The 16,662-nt window shown below is 41.0% G+C and overlaps 1 protein-coding gene across 4 annotated transcripts in view; it reads right to left on the bottom strand.

The window, feature by feature from the left end:
• Positions 1-4,259, bottom strand: part of ZNF236 (zinc finger protein 236) — a 72,254-nt gene extending 67,995 nt beyond the window's left edge. For 3 of the 4 annotated variants that reach the window (XR_009208081.1, XM_040067415.2, XM_058421566.1), the window contains exon 1: positions 4,230-4,259. The gene's annotated coding sequence lies outside the window, so the exon portion shown is untranslated. Of the gene's footprint in view, positions 1-3,722; positions 3,824-4,229 lie in introns of those variants that run through there. The other variant, XM_040067404.2, reaches the window with a different exon arrangement.
• Between the last annotated feature and the right edge of the window lie 12,403 nt (positions 4,260-16,662).

Here is a 16,662-nt window from a genome sequence, read left to right as displayed (position 1 = left end):
TCCAAGGTACTGACTGCTCTTTGCTCAGAGACTGAGCACCAGACTGTACTTCTGTGAGTGACAGCAAACATCACTTGGTTGGGCTTTTTTGTTGGTTGGCAATTTGTTTTTGTGGGGTTTTGTTTTGGTTTGGTAGGTTTCTTACCTTTTTTTTAAAAAAAAAACTTTCCCCCTTTATTTCCTCAACTACCTTTGTCTTAATCTACAAGCTTTTTCTTGCTCTTGCTATTCCCATTTTGTCGGAGTGACAGTTTTTCTGACAGCTGCATATGAATACACCAAGCTACCATTTTTCAGCTGTCTGTTTTCACATGATTTGGATTTCTCATGTTTGAAACCATGACCTTTACCTCTGCCCACCACTACGCTGCTAACAGAAACTTCTGAATGAACTAAATGATTTACTACATGGTCTTCTCTCTTCCAGAGAGTGAACACACTCCAACTGCAGCAATAAAACTCAAAAGAGAGGCATGGGAGATCTCAAATAGGAATTTTAATTATATTTGGAAGCACTTAATGCATGGGAATAAATGAGATATGAAGGTATGAGCACATGCAATAAGAAATAAAATTTCTGCAACTGGCAGAAAGCTATGGACAAGGGACAGAACAAAGACTGAAGCTAGCACACAGACAGAACACAACTTATTTAACTGCATAGTTTACTTGGGAAAAGTAAGAGTGAGGAACTAGTGTGAAATTAAAGCACACCAGTGTAATCCAAGTTTATAATTTTTTTTTACCCAACGTGCCCCTTGTACATAAATGTGGATTTTTGTTTTTACTGCAGAACAGTGAGATACCAGACTATCACCATTAAAGCCTAAATATGAACTTTTTCTAGGGCAAAAGCTTAAGCACTTCTTCCTCCTGCACATTTTCAAAAGGAATTATCTATACCTATTATATTTAAGAGATTTAGTGCACACTACACAACTGTACCACAACCTCTTCATTCTTGCATGCATGACATCACTCACCTATTCTCTTGTCAGTCAGAGGTCACCACATAAAACCCTAACATACAACTACTAAAATAATCTTCATAACAAAAATGTGGTAAGATTTCACTGGTGCGTTCAAGTTTCATTTTTCTCCAGTAATATAAAATTGGAATGTAGATTGATTTTCCCCTAATTCAACGTACCCACACCCTAAATGCTGCTAGAGGACTGACCGGCAGCAAACACAGCCAGCTCTGCATACAGACTTAAAACTATGTAATCTTTGTGTTTCCTAGCTTTGTCTATTTAATATTTATCATTCTTCATGTGTGAATTCTGTAACAATTCAGGCCCTCCGAAGACATGAAATACTCAAGTTTTAACTGCACTCATAAAGGAATTCAGTTCAAACTTGTTTAAAAGTAGCTCTTGGGTTTAATAAAGGACATACACTCTAGGCTTAAAAACTGCTTCAGTACACCCTGAAATATTTCATTTTGCTGTTCAAAGCATTCCTTTCCTGCTATTTGAAAATTATCAGATAGCAAAAGTCAAAATTGTGCATTTCGTGTTGCCGCTAGTCAGTGACAAACATCACAGGTAAAAACAGAAAGGGCCTCACTATGGAAGGAGACTCCACAACTCCCTTTCGTAAGCACTGCCTGTGCTCAGTCCACCCTCATGCTAAAGAAATGTTTCCTTATGCTCAGACAGAACCTACCATGTGTCAGTTTTGACCAGAGAGATCAATTTCATCAGTTCAACTGAGTTTATAAAAAAGTGAAAGATGGCTTGGGGAAAACAGTACAGTAACAAAAAAGAAAAAGAATCTTCTAAAATATCAGCTATTGACGTAAAGATATTATTTTGACTACTGCTGCCTAGAGTTCATTTTTTCTTATCCAACTTATTTAATTTTCCTAGAACAAAGAACTTGTTCTAGTTTTTGACTTGCATGGTGGTTAAAGTAGTCTAAGGAAGGTACATAAAACATTGCTGATCCACCTTTATTTTCTCCCAAAGCAGAATTACCACAAACATACAGACCATACGACTACAGAGAGCAACACTTCCATGAAAGACATCAGCACAACACGACTGTAGGAATTCCAAGGACAACACTTCAAAAAACCTAAACCCATGCAATTTCCTAAGTAAAAGATAGGAAACTTATTTTTGTAAACACCTATTTTCTAAATAAAATTCCTCCTGGTAGAAGTGAAACCAATGAAATGCACAACCAGTTTTTGAAGTCTGTATCTGAACAGGACAAACAGCCAAATGTCCCGAGAACATAAATTTCCCAGATTCAAGCTGTGCGTTCAGCTGGAGCTTCCTCATTCATGACCTTTTTTTGTCACAGAGAAGTGCAGAAAAAAACATGCCACTTGCCAACATTGACTTTGCTGCTTTCCCAAACTGCTGAAATCTCAAGGACCAAAAGCACCAGAATCCACAAAACTTGCCTATTTAGGGCAATCATGTCATTTATCTCTTAAGCCCTGTGATAGCACTAGACCTTGTATTCTCAACGGCTGTCTGCATTCAAATCATCTCTATGAAACAGTATCATTAACAATTTGTCAAATTTCTTTTAAAATAAATGAAAATGTGAAAATTAGAGAATGTGATGAAACCCACAGTAAGTCTTGCCAGCCATACACACCTCTTACCATAGAAATAGCCTAAGATCAAGGTCCAACAACAAGTAAAATGAATACAACTACTAGGCTGTAGTCATCTGGACAACTTGTCTCAATTCTCATCCTTTTCTCATTCGTATACCATGCCATTACCACAGGAGTTCACACACCCTATGACACATGCACACTCTTTCAAAAACTACTAGAGAACTAAGTAGATCTTCACGTAGATTTTTAGTTTAAATAATCAAAACAAACAAACAAACACCTCAACCTCCAAAGCTGGCAATAGCAAAAGTTCTTTGGGACCTTCTTTATACCCTTGTTACTTAGTGATCAAAAGCTAAGATCAATGGCCACAATATAATTAACAACAACAACAAAAAAAACACTAAATCCAACCACTTCTGGTAGGAACCTGTGGCCCATCTGGCTTTCCATACTGTAGAAAAAAATTGTGCCCAATTTCCCAATGGTCACATAACAGTACAGCTCTTTCTTTGCCTGTCAGCACATTTCAATTCTAAGCAAAAGCATTCCACAGAAGGCTCACCTACACATTCCCCTTACAGAGCCAGAGATCATCTACAAGCATTAAGAAAACAAAATATTCTGAATATAAACTGAAAATATTAACTGGCTTTCATGACTGAAATAGCCATGGTTTTAAATGCTTTATGAAATCTCTCTCCATTCTACCTGTTAAAAAAATACATATCTGAAATAAATATCTACTGCTACATGCTTGTGTCGAAGAAGTTATGTATGAGGGTTTCAGGCCTACCTGAACCACAGCATTTTTTGTTTCTGGGCCTTATTCCGATATTGCTCATAGAGCCACAGTAACATCAGCAGGAGCAAACTACACAAAAGAGCCATAAAACTCACCAGCTACGAACTGCTACCAGAATAAAAAAAAAAAAAAAAAAAAAAGCGCCCCAGCCCATCAAACCAATCGTGCCCTGAAAAGCACTCTCCAGACATCAACGACAATAAAATACAATCAAAATTGAAGCAGGAGACTAATACATATTGGGAGAGAAAGCCAGTTTTGTTTGAGGTTTTTTACACATATATTCACAAGGAAAACGACTGCAAACATGATTTTAAAGGAAAAACAACAAAAACAAACTTAGAAATAACGTCGCCCTTGCAAATCAGAGAGATGGACGAGTTGAACTTCATTTCCCATTTGTTTATGACGCTTTATTAGAAGGTCTCGTTAATTTGGCCGGGGAGAAGGAGGGGAGGGAGAGGAGCAGCGGAAGGAGCCGGAGCCTTTCCGTGCTGCCCGCCGCAAGCCGGCCCGAGCTCTTCCTCGGGCGCCGGGGCCCGCACCGCGGCAGGAGGAGGCCCAGGCCCGAGGAAGCCTGCTCCGCCGGCCATCACAGCCACGGCCGCCGCTCCCCCGGCGGGAGGCTGCGGCTCCACTCCGCCGCTGCCCGCTCGGTATCATTCCGCAGGGCCGGGCCCGGCTCCCTCCGCTCCCCTCTCCTCCCCTCCGCCCTCTCGCCTGTACCCTCGCACAATAGACCCGGCCTTCCTCCCCCATATCCGGGGACTATATGCGGAGCCCGCGGAGGACTTCTCGCCTCCCACCCCCGGGCGCGGATCGCGCCCGCCCGGCCGCGCTCGTTACCTGCCTCGGCGCCGGCCTCGCCACTCTCCCCGCCGGGCTCGGGGGGCCGCCCCCTCGGCATGGCCGCCCCCGACCCGTCCCTCCCGCCCCCCCCCGGCGCACGCACACACAGACACACCACACACACACGCTCTTGGCAACGGCGGAGGGGGGACGGAGGGGCGGGGACGGGCGGGCGGGCCCGGCCCTACACACGGGCTGCGGGGGGCGGGCACCGGCGCTCCCGGGAGGGCGAGCGGGGCTGCGGGGGACTCACGGCGGGGCCGGGCCGGGCCGGGCCGGGCGGGCGGGGGGCGCACGGCGGGCGAGGGGCGGTGGCGGCGGCCCCCGGTGCGCATGCGCCGGCCTGTGGCGGGGTGGGGGGAGCTCGGTACATCCGGGTGCGGCAGCGGGCGGGGCGCGCAGGGAGCCCTGGTGGAACGGGCTCGGGAACGGGAACGGGAACGGAACGGGAACCGGGCCCGTCCGGGTTTGGCGCAGTGGATCTGCCTGGCTGCGGCTCTCTCCTGGTCGCGTACCTGTGTCCCGTGCTGTAGCTGACCCTGCCTTGGAAGAGAGGTTGGGCTTAGGGATCCCTCCCAGCTCTGACAGTTCTGTGATTCTGTGAGGGTGGGAGTCTCAGAGCTTAAAAGTTAAAAGGACTCGGCCGGAGCAGCGTGGTTAATAGCCTGAAGTTGTGTCAGGGAAAAATTAGGTTGGATAGTAGGTACTAGGAAACGGTTCTTCATCCAGAAGGTGGTTTGGCACTGGAACGGGCTCCCCAGGGAAGTGATCACAGCATGAAGCCTGACAGAGCGCAGGGAGTGTTTGGACGATGCTCTCAGGCACATGGTCTAACCTTGGGGCTGTCATCTGCAGGGCTGGGAGTTGGTCTCAATGATCCTTATGGGTCCTTCCAGCTGTGGGTATTCTGTGATCCTGTTCCCTGTGGACAATTGTTCCTCGCCTTCCCCTTGCCCACCCTCCATAAATTCTTGTTTTAGGCCGAGGGGTGCAAAACCTGAGCTCATGGGACTCACTTGGTGCCCAGGAAAGCGGCAGCCTCCAGCCCAGAGGGCTGCTGTGGCAGACAGGGTTTGGTTTGCTGCTGAAGCCGACTGATCTCGCTGGAATTGTTTGGCCTGTCTGTGCCCAGACCAAGCTTTGCTACCTGAACCAAATTGCTGCCTTAGGAGATCTTAGAACCACAGGGTGGTTTGGGTTGGAAGGGACCCTAAAGATCATCTCATTCTAACACCCCTGCCCATGAGTGGTAACACCTTTGGCTAGAGCAGGTTTTTCAACTGCTATACAATCTGGCCTTGGAACATTTTCAGGAATGGAGCATCTACGGCTTCTCTGGGCAGCTTGTGCCAGTGTCTCACTACCCTCACAGTAAAAATTCCTTTCTAGTGTATAATGTACCCTCATTAGTTTAGAGTCATTCCCACTTGTCCTGTCACTCCTGAGTGAGCCTTGTCAGAAGTCCCACTCGAGATCTTGAGAGGAGTTGTCATAAAAGATCACTGGGTCATTTAATAGCAATTTTTTAGTACCATAAGCCATGATGTTTGATTCTGTCCCTGTAACCTGTGTGAATAGAACTGCACTCTCTGGAAAGATACCAATAAAGTTGCATATGCTTTTCTTGACAGCATCGTCAGCACTTCATAGATTTCACTGCTTCTAAAGACACTGCTGTATGTCATCGTTCAATACACAAGGGTTCAGCTTCTAAAATTAGGTGTTTATTACACCTCTTTCTTGCTGAATAAAACTTAATACAACACTTATTTTTGATGAAGGACTTGATTCCTCTTCTGTTGTGTCTATAGTTTGACCTGTTTAAGACTCCAAAGCTTTCTTGTGGGTTATGGAGGTTTTCTGCAACTTTTTATTTTTAAATGCCTTCTTAAAAGAAGTATATTTCTGTACAGAGGGAACTGGTATGAGAATACTGCCTGCAGTGATCAAACTACCTTTTTACAATTTTTTTGGCTACTCAAGTCTTACAGCCAAAAATGGATCCAAAGCCCATTGCCACTGAACTGGCTTGCTGCTGCTTATTTGCTATACTGTTAAAATGCTCAAGTTCTTCTCACTGCTTTCCAGGATGTCCCTTTTTCCTCCACCCATCCCATATGCCAGCGTATGTCCAATTTCTTTATTACAAACTACATAGTGTTTCAATAGCCTGTATTAAAACACATTTGATATGGTGCATTAACCAGGCTGGATGATCCTGTCCTCATTTGTTACATTTATTACTTTAATGTCACTTTTTGTTGTCTTTGCAAGTAGTATTAGTCAGGTACTTTAGATCACTGATCAAAAAATAGGGTGGGTTGGGTACTGATATCTGTAAACTATAGTAGCAGAGCATTACTTATTAGTTTTCTCATCGTTGAATGTTAATTATCACTTCCTTAATTCATTTATCTTGTTCCATTGCAAATGGATGTTGGGTTTTTTCCTTAAGTTAAAGCCTTTCAGATACCTAATTAAATTATGTCTAAAGACTTGCCTTAAGCAACCCAATTTAATCATATCAAAGAATGAATTCAGATTTTTGGAATGCAAGTTTTTGCTTCTTCCTGAAGGCTAAGGTTGGGTAAGCAATATTTAGATAATTTCACATTCTGTCTGCCAATAAAAAGTGTACTGTTTCTAATTTTCTCTGCAGAAGCGCAGCATTGGTGTTTAAAATGGAAAGGAGGACTGAAGCTGGTGTGACCATTGACTGGGGCTTCTGTGAGCTCGCTGCTCGCTGCAGCCCAGCTGCAGGCAGGAAAAGAGAGAAGAACAGCAGTGGCCTCTGGTGGCTGTGGGATAGTTCTGTGCAAAAATATTAAGATCGCTGTTCGTTCTAGCGCTGAATGACAGCCTACAAGTGCATGAAACAAAGTGACAGCTTTTTGCGTGATTTCAGAGAGGCCCGAGGGACAGGAATCAAAACCAAAGAAATTGAACTGAATCAGTATGTGGAAAAACTTTGCACAACCTCATTTTATATACTTCTGATTTTATTTTAACTTTGTTATCAAGATTGTCTGGGGTTTTTTTGTTAGTGTTTTGGTTTTGGTGGGTTTGTTGTTGTTATTTTTGTTGAGGTCGTCTGCTTTAGGATTAAGAACCTTCAATCATGGGTTTATTTTCAGTTTTAAAAAGACCTGATGCACACTTTACAGGAATGTAAATGAGATTGTATGTGCAGGCAACTTCTGTCTGTACAGATAGTAATGAAAATTGTCTAATGCAAAAGCCAACTTTCATTTCTATTTTAGCTTTTTAACATTATTGTTCCCTGCATGTCTTTCAGTGTTCAGCAGCAGTACATACAATTGTGTTTCATTTTGTATTGCAAAAGTCTGTTCATTATCTCTTCCAAATTTATGTGGTATATTTGTCATTGCCTATCAGTCTTCTAACACTTCTGCATCACTCTCATTCTTTATAAAACTAGCTCTGCATACAAGGAGAATAGACTTTTTTTTTTTTCTTCAGAGCCTTAAGAAGCTTGTGGTACTGAGAGACAAGTAGTTTATGAAGAGTGTATGGAATATGTGTTGAAGAGCATATGAATTTTTTTATTAAAAAGGAAATTCAGTGGTATATCATATGCCTAACTTTAAAGACATTTTCAAGCTGTCTAATCTCTGTGTAATTTTCCTTCTTTGTCTGCATGATTGACATGATATTTTTCCCCTGCACTTTGCAGCTCCTGGAAGAAATGTACTGCATGCATTGCTATAACTTCCATGATACTTGTCAGTGATTCTGTTGTCTGCATTTGCAGATGTGCTGATATTTCAAAATATTTCATTTTTGTATTTTGTAAATAATAAAATCACCAGTTACAGTCTCTCTCTAAAGTCTCTGGCATTACTCCAGAAGTGCTACACAGGACATTCTCGTTTTTGGGGTGTGCCTAGCATTATAACCCAGTGCCTCCTCAGGTGAGGGCCTAGAAGACCATTACTTAGGCTCTGCTGTCCATCCAAAGAAAGCATGGGTCTGTGTCTCAGATGGAGTCTGTAATGTAATACAGAGAGTGCAAGATGGTTAGCCTTTAACTCTTTCTAGGATTAATTTTATCGGGTACCACTAATTTCTAGGCAGAAAAGCAGCTATAGTGTCATCCCTTAAAATATGCAACGTTAAAAGTTTTGTTTATTTCGTACCTACAGATGAACTATAAGCAACAGAGAGTAAAGTTAATACAAGGCCACAGAACAAACTGAGTTCTAGGTTTTACTGCCACAAGTAATCCTAGATGTACTGCTGAATTTTGAGGCAAACTAATGAAATTCAGTGAACCATTTCAGGAAAGCTAATTACTACGTAGGGTACTATTTGCAATTGTCAGATACTGTTTTACTATTGGAAGATATTTTTTTCAGTTGCTTATGGCTTTGCCATACTTGAAATCATTGGACCAAAATGTCCATGCCAGCTGTCTCACTGCTATTGATTTGAACAATTTGAACAGTCTGCTTCTATATTGTCAGGTTATGTATCAACCTTGGGGTTTTGTTTTGTTTCTGTTTGTTTATTTGTTGGTTGGTTGGTTTTGGGTGGGGTTTTGGGGTTTTTTTGATTTTTTTTTAATTTAAGAAGGCACATGAAATCATTTGTTCCACTCACCAGTGAAACCAGTGGTTGAAAATTTTGATGTTAGCATGAATTTTAATCCAGGAGGAGTCCATTCCAATAAGACTTCACATTTATTCTTTTTCTGTATGTTTTAAGCAAATTACTAGAATTTGCTTAATTTTTTTTTTAAATTTTTATTTTTATGTTTCATTTTAAAGATCATATGACATCTCTCTGTCCATGTTTCCCAAGCTGGGGAAGGCAGGACAGCATTTCCCTTGAGTTAAGACTGTATATGTGTAGTATTCCAGACTGGAAAATCCCTCAACAATTTGCTTAAAATCAGGACATTTAGATAGGTAAAACACCTTTTGAACTCTTACGTTTTGGCTTTTGCACGTCTGAATGCTTGTGAAGTAGAAACTAACATACTTACAGTGAATGCATTTTTGTGTCTTGGTTTGGCTTCAGTCAATGGCATTTTAAGACAAAAGCATTGCAATTTTCCCAGTGTGCTGAAAATGCTGATATACCAAAGTAGTTCTGTAGTTCTGTAGTTCCGTAGTTCCCTGTTCAGCCAGAAATGAGAGAAAGAGAGGCAGTCTCGATATCCTAGATACACAGTACACCCCTCCATGGAAGGGAGTTTTGAGAGCTGTCATCAATTTTCATAGAATGCTTCGGGTTGGAAGGGGTTTACAGGTCACTGAGTTCCAACCCCTCTACCGTGGATAAGGAACCTTCCACTAACCAGTTTTGCTCCCAGCCCCTTCCAGCCTGGTCTGAAAACTGTATTTGCCAACTGTTGGCACAAAGCAGTAAACAAACTTAAGGCTGGCTTAGTGCTGTTGCCAAAATGAAATAAGCAGTCCTGGGAATAGGAACTTTATGGTCATAGTGCATAACCTGGACTAGAACCTGCAGTAATGTGGAAATGTCAATAAAAGCAAGAGTCTTCTGTCATATTGCTATAACAGCAAAAGCTAGAATAGGCCTGGTGTATGTTAGAATGTATGAAATTGGTAAAATTATACAGTGTGAGAACTGCAGTGTGCATTGTTTATGAAGGATTTCACTAAAGAAGTAGCTTTCCAATGTTAACGTATTAACTTCCAAGGAAAGGTAAATGTTTCCTGCTTTGCTGGGTTGTTTGTTCATTTATCAAAGAAATGGTGCCTCCTACACTTTCTTGATATCCTTTTGTGTGGCTAAAGGACTTGGGCTTCCAGCACGGTCAGCTCTCTTGCTCCTAGAGGTGTTATTCCTGTGGAAAATAGTACTTTGATGAAAAACTAATTCCCTGTGAAAATAAAGTGTTTACACTCATTATAGACACCCACATATTTAATGAAGCTAATGAAAGCTAAATGCCCCTTGAATAATATCCATAAAAATCTCATTGGCAACCATGAGGCTGCATGTACAGTTCAGCATTTTAAGAGGAAATTCAGTATAGTAAGGCAGGGTTGTAGTATATTGTGATAGTATATTGCGATAGTAGAGCTCTGCTAAAGGTGAAATCTATTTGAGACCAGGACGACAAATCAAATAGGAACACTGAGCACTGAGTCTAGCAGCTTCTTCTTTTAACATTTGCCACTGAACTTAGATATTTCACATCTGTGTGACTTTCACCTTCTGCCAGCTGGGTACTAACTCTGATCATCTAAAGGATAGACATTACATTTGTTGTCAGTGTCAGAGTTGTAATTGGATTCCAATGAATTCATACAGAACCATGTTATCTAGTTTGGCTCCTACACTGGGATTTAAGGTCTCCTTCCACGTTTAAAACCGAGCACAGGTATCACCATTTTTTTGTGCAGCTTTCCTAAGAGTGCAGTTTTCACTGTCACATTGATCAGTCTGAGGCTCTATGACCAGAGCTGTTTATTTTCTATTGCATTTGAGTCTCCTGTTTCTCTCCTATTTATGTAAATAATGTATACCCTGTGATGCAGGTTCTCCACTGGCTGAGCTTTAATTTCTCTTTTGGGTCTAAGATGCCTGGAAGATGTTCCAGTCCTTCACATACAGCCTGCTAATCTTTCAGCAGTTTTCCTGCAGGGTTGCCAGTGTATCACATACTCTAGCTAGTATGGCGTGTTGATTTTTTAAAATTGTTGAATCTGTTTTAAATAATTTGTCAGAAATCTCTAATAAGTTTCATTATTTCTTTCAGTGACACTAGTTTCTGTGTTGTCTGCACTACATGAAATCTCAGCCTGTAAGCCTTCTCTGTATGTTTTCTGTGTGTGTATTTTTGGGGGATTTATTGCATGGTCCTTGTAGTTTTATGGTCTTGCATTATATAATCTTAATCTATCTTGTTACGGTTTCAATTTTGTTTTCTATTCACAAGTAATAATGTAGGAGTCTTCATAACCTACTAGGTTCACTGATGCCTTACTGTGAACTTGGCATTTAATTTCCTGTTTGTAGGCTGCCTTGTCTTGATGTCTTATGATAGGCCGAGGCTTATGTTTTCTGTTTTATGTTGCCTTCTTGTTCCCTTCCTCCTTCTTCCACTCCTCTTCCCTCTCCTATTTCCTTTTCCCTTGACTACAAGTGTTGTCACAACAATTTATTCTGTTGCAAATGTATGACCCCAAACAGAAGATCTATCCATCATCTTATTTTTTCTTCATAGTACATCATAAGCAATTTTGTGTGATCTTGTGATTTGTTTGTCTTTTCTGCTCTGTATTGCTTTTTCATGGTTTTGGTGATGGGAGTGGGTTCTTGGACAGGCCTTTTGCTGTCTTTTTGTTCCTTTCCTCTCTTAAATGCCAAATTGTCCCTACGACTGCTCTGTTGGAGAGTTGCTGTCCATATTGTGTTTGTCTGTATCTCCTCATAATGTTATTATGAAGCTTTTGCACATTTTTGTTCAATATCCTGCAGCTTCATTCCAATTTCTAAATGATGAGAATTTTAATCTGACAATTCTAGAATTCAGCTTTCTTACATGATTCAGTATTGGTCTTCCCCAGATTCTTGACCACAGCTGTTTTTCTGTTTTTTAAAAAATCTCTTTCATTAATTCTTGAGAGAATGTAAAATCCTGGAAGTCCTCTAGAAGTATGAATTGCCATGGTCTTTTCTTCATATGTCAAGGTGCATATTCCATTGGAATATGTAGTCGCCTTTACAAGTAACGAGTACAGTCTCAGGACATCATTCTGCCCTCTACAGATTAAGACCCCTCCTGCAGAGCAGTTTCAGAAATAAGGCTTTCCTTTCATAGAAATTACACTTCACATATTCTTTTCACTATGAAGACTGTGTTTGAATCATTGGTCTTTTCACGTGAAGGATATTTTAATAGAAAAAAAAATCTTTGTACTTGGACACTACTTGTATTTCTTTAACTATTGTATTTTTCCATATTTGGACATGCTACAGAGCCCTAGTATCTGGATGCTGCATAGATCCCAGAAGCTTGAACAACTCAAGTGCACAGGAGATGTTTTTCTCCCAAAATTTTCAGTGGAAACAAACTTACAGACTTCAGAGTTAGACTATGCACAAGACTTACCCTGAAGTAGCAATGTAGGCTAAATTCTTTGATCCTGAGGAAGAAAATATTGTTTCCCAGCTTCATTCTTGAAGGGCAAAGATCTTAGCTGCTGGAACCAGTGCTAATCCATTCTTTTGATAGAAAATTAAAGAAGTTTTATCATTTCACATGCCCATATTTTTCCTACTTGTTGATGGGTGCCTCTCACTCTAAATCACACAGAGAGATATTAATATAAATGAGCTCACAGTGAGAAAACACAAAATGAAGTATGTGCTTGTGAAAGTAAGAAAGTAAGCAATTATATTTCCTTGAACAACAGCAATATTATTAAAATACTACAATTTTCTTATAAATATTTATTAGAAAAATCTGATAGAAATATTTCTGTCTTCAACTTAAGCCTGAACTTTTCTAGATCAATGTAAGTATCTGAATGTTCATGTTCATAGTCTTGTAATTTTGAAAACTTGTGCAATAGCAAACAATACAATATAATTAATTGTTTTGTGTTTTCACAGTGTTAATTCATGTGAAGAAACATTGCTTAGACAGAGCCCTTCTGGGGATGTAACTGCACATTGTGAAATAGTTGGTGGCTGTTCTCACTTAGAAATTCCCTCCCTACCATTCTCACATTGATTTTTCTTCTCTGTACAGCTTGTCACCCTGGGCTGTGCTGGCACGATGGTACAAGAGAGTACACCATACTTGAAAGTTGGAACTGACCCCATTTTAGAGGATTTGTATTTTTTGCTTTTGGCAAGCACAATATACTGGTGCCAAACACAAATGCCATCCCCCTCAGCCAGATATTAAAGCTGCAAAAATCAGGGACACAGATTTACTAGGACTTAGAAACATTGCTTCATACAAGGAAGACATACGAGAGGGGTCATTAGGAAACTGGGCTTCTGGCACTTAAAAGCAGGAGTATCATGAGCTTGTAAACAAAGAAGTGTTGAGAAAGCCAGTATGTTCAGATGAACATGTGTTTTGGAGTGGAAATTGTGGTACTGGTAATGCTATGGGATTTCAGATACATCAGTCAAAGCAGAGAAAAATCAAATAGGCTGCCAGTTAAAGAAGAAAATGTGGCAGAAACAACTGCTTAAAAACTAAGATACATGATGAGGGAAGCAAGTCTAGCCCTAAGTGGAAGAAGTGGCATAGTACACTTATGAGAAACTTGATGGAAGAAAGTTAATCCCCAGAATATAATGCCAAAACAAAAGCTTTATTGATGAAGGTGAAAATTAAGCAGGCCTTCATGGTGGTGATGTGGTGTTACTTGCTTCTTAAAAGTTAGAATATAATGAAGAAACTCCCTGCTTCCTCAAACAACCTTATGAATCCACATGGACTGAAATTCAAAGCATAAACCAAAGAAATGTGTCCTTTGGTTGGTAACTGCTCAGCAAAGATGGTAACACTGGTTTCAGTATCTAGGACCATCAAAGAGGCAGCCAAGTCAGGCAGTAGGATAACTTTGGGCTGCCTTATTTGCCTACAGTGACAGGTGGAACACCATGGGACTGTAACATGGAGCATCAGTAGATGGGTCTGGGGCAGCTGGCTGGGCAGAGCCCAGGAGGGTCTGCAGCCTGTGAGCTGGGTCAGAGCAGCTGCCAGGGGCTGTCCTAGAGCCTCACAGCTCAGGGATTGCTCCGCAAGCTGCTGCAGCACACTCGGCTTCAGTGTTCTTCTAGGAGCTGTTGCAGTGTATTAATTTGGTTTATATTGTATTTCATTTGTATATTGGGTTTTCGTCTGTATCCCCTGTTTCCTTGGATAACGTACCGTGTGGTTTGTCCCTGCTCCGCTGTGCCAATCCTCCCACACTGGAATGTAACCCAACTCTGTTCCACTCCCACCTTGTCCCTGGTTGGGTAGTGGCTTGTCCCTGCCTCTAGCCCCTTCCCCCTGGGTAAAAGCCCTGGGACGGGGTGGGTCGCTCTCTTCTACCAGGAAATGGGGACCAGATGGAGATCCGAATTCTGGAGGGGCTGGACCCCAAAATAAAGCCCTAATCTCCCCCCACCCCCGACAAAGAGCAGACTCTTTCCTTTTGCCATCAACAGACACCTGCTCTCTCTAACCAAGAAGGTTTGCAGCCTCTGGGTAGCTTTTACCCTGGAAGGAAGATTCCTTCTGAAGTAGTTTCTCTCTCAAGCTAGCCGAAATGGAGCACGGGCTCCGAGGCAGAGAGCGAGCCGCTACAAGGAGCAACCTCAGTTTGGGTCCTCAAAAAGGGGAACTGTGGGAAAGAAGCACCTTGTTTAATTGAAAAGGTCAGCTAAGAGAATAGAATCCTCTTAGCTCGCTTGGAATTTTTTTTGGTCACCACCACACTGGAAGCATTAGGCCAATACAGCTCCTTTATGAAGAAAAGTGTGGGAAATGACAAAAGAAAACCCACATACTAAGGAGCGAGTGGCAAACATAACAAAAGGAAGGAGAAGCTCTGCAAAAAGATGATGTCCCTATTTAAAGAATAAAATGAATTGCATATTCTGGCAGGTAACACATAAAAGCACAAGAAGACATGAAGAATTTTGAGGAGCATCTAGCAGAGGAATTCACAAGTACTAACAAAACTTTCTTCCAATAAATCAAAAGCAGGAATTAAGCCAAAATTTGAAGGGCAGGGATGGTAATTGTGGCATGAAGATAACACTCAGGAGGGTTAGGCCATTGCAGAGGAGTTACATTAATTATTTTCATCAGCACTCATTGCACAAGAGGCAGGAGATTCTGATCGAGAGTTGTCGTTATGAGAGACTCCTCAGAGTTCTGGGAGAATTCAAGCCTGAGAGAATTTAATGACTCCTAAAACATGACAGTGGTAACTTTCTCAAAGCTGCCTTGGGACCCAAGGATAACTGAAAATCTGAAGGCAACTTTTTAAAAACTTCTTAACAAGAGACCTGGGGAAGTACAAAATTCTTAAGCATTTTTTAAAGCATGATATCTGTACCCTGAAGAGTAGCTATCAAGAACAGAGTTACTTAATATCTTGATAAAATGATGGTTGCGTTTTGCCTTTCTGAAGCTTTATCAACAGTTACGTGGATAACTGTGATGTGGTTGATGTGGCTTACTTAGTTTTTCCAAAAGGCTTTTGAGAAATGTCTTACAAGAGGCTTTTAGGGAAACTTCCCACCATGTCACGAGAGGTAAGACCCTTGTATGTTTAAATGCTTAGAAGGCAGGAGTAAATGGTCAATTTTCACAATAGAAGGTAGTGACAGATGAGGTTCTGTATGATCTATGCTAGAGTCTTTGCTGTTCAACAGGATTATAAATTACTTTAAAAAGCATGTTAGCACTGAGGTAATCAAGTTTGATGATACTAATTTATTCAGGGTAGTAAAACTTGGTGACTGAGCAATAAAATGACAGCTGAAATTCAGTGTAGATAAATGTTCAGTGATGCACATAAAGAGAAGAAATACTAATTTCACTTCCATGAACTGCCTGAAATGAGAGTTGGGAGTTATGATCTATAGTCACTCAGAAACATCAGTGTTCAGTAGTGTTCAAAAGAGTAAATCAAGTATCAGGAGCCATTGTATTTGCCCATGTACATGTGGAAAGCTCTATATAGTGCTCATAGGTCACTCATATTTATTTTATAGATATTGTAACAGCAAAGGCTGATGGGTTTACTGAATTTAGAAAACTAGAGGCAAATTCAGAGTCAAACACCCAAGTTTTCTGATTCCAAATTCTCTTCAGACATGATGAAGAAAAGAAGGTGTAAAATCATCCAATTAAAAAACAAACTATAATTTCATTTGTAGGTCTTAGTTGTTGAGCAATCAGCAGTTGCAATTTTAGGGATGCCAGTAATTGCAAACAACATTTATTTTATGGAGAATATTTCCTATGTAACATGAATGGAGTAATATCACTTCTATGAGAAGAACAAATTATTTTGTAATAGTATATGTCTGGACTCAGTTTCCAGGTATGCAGTCACCTTCACAGAAGCCAGATGCTGACTTTCTGTGGGGAAGGTTCGAACAACTGCAGGCTCATCTTCCATATGAGTTATCTCCTGGGCTACCTAGGTCACTGGCACTGAACTTCATCATTATTTTAGTACTAAAGAAGCAACAAAAATGTGTTATCCTTTTTGTGGACACATAAGTAAAAGGAAGTGGAAAATTATGGTGGTTTTTAAAGATCAGAGAAGTGTCAAGACATTAGAGTTGTGATTTAATGCTTCCTCGTTAAAATGCCTGTTGCCTCCTATGCTTTTCCTTTTGATTCCTTCTCTTTTTTCTTTTTAATATTTGTTCTTTTCGCTGTCATTGCATGTCCTACCAAACTTGTCTA

The sequence above is a fragment of the Hirundo rustica genome, chromosome 1 (assembly GCF_015227805.2).
Source record: "Hirundo rustica isolate bHirRus1 chromosome 1, bHirRus1.pri.v3, whole genome shotgun sequence".
NCBI classification, from domain to species: Eukaryota; Metazoa; Chordata; class Aves; order Passeriformes; family Hirundinidae; genus Hirundo; species Hirundo rustica.
The sequence above is the reverse complement of the archived record's forward strand: the minus strand, read 5'-3'. Positions and strand labels throughout refer to the sequence as shown.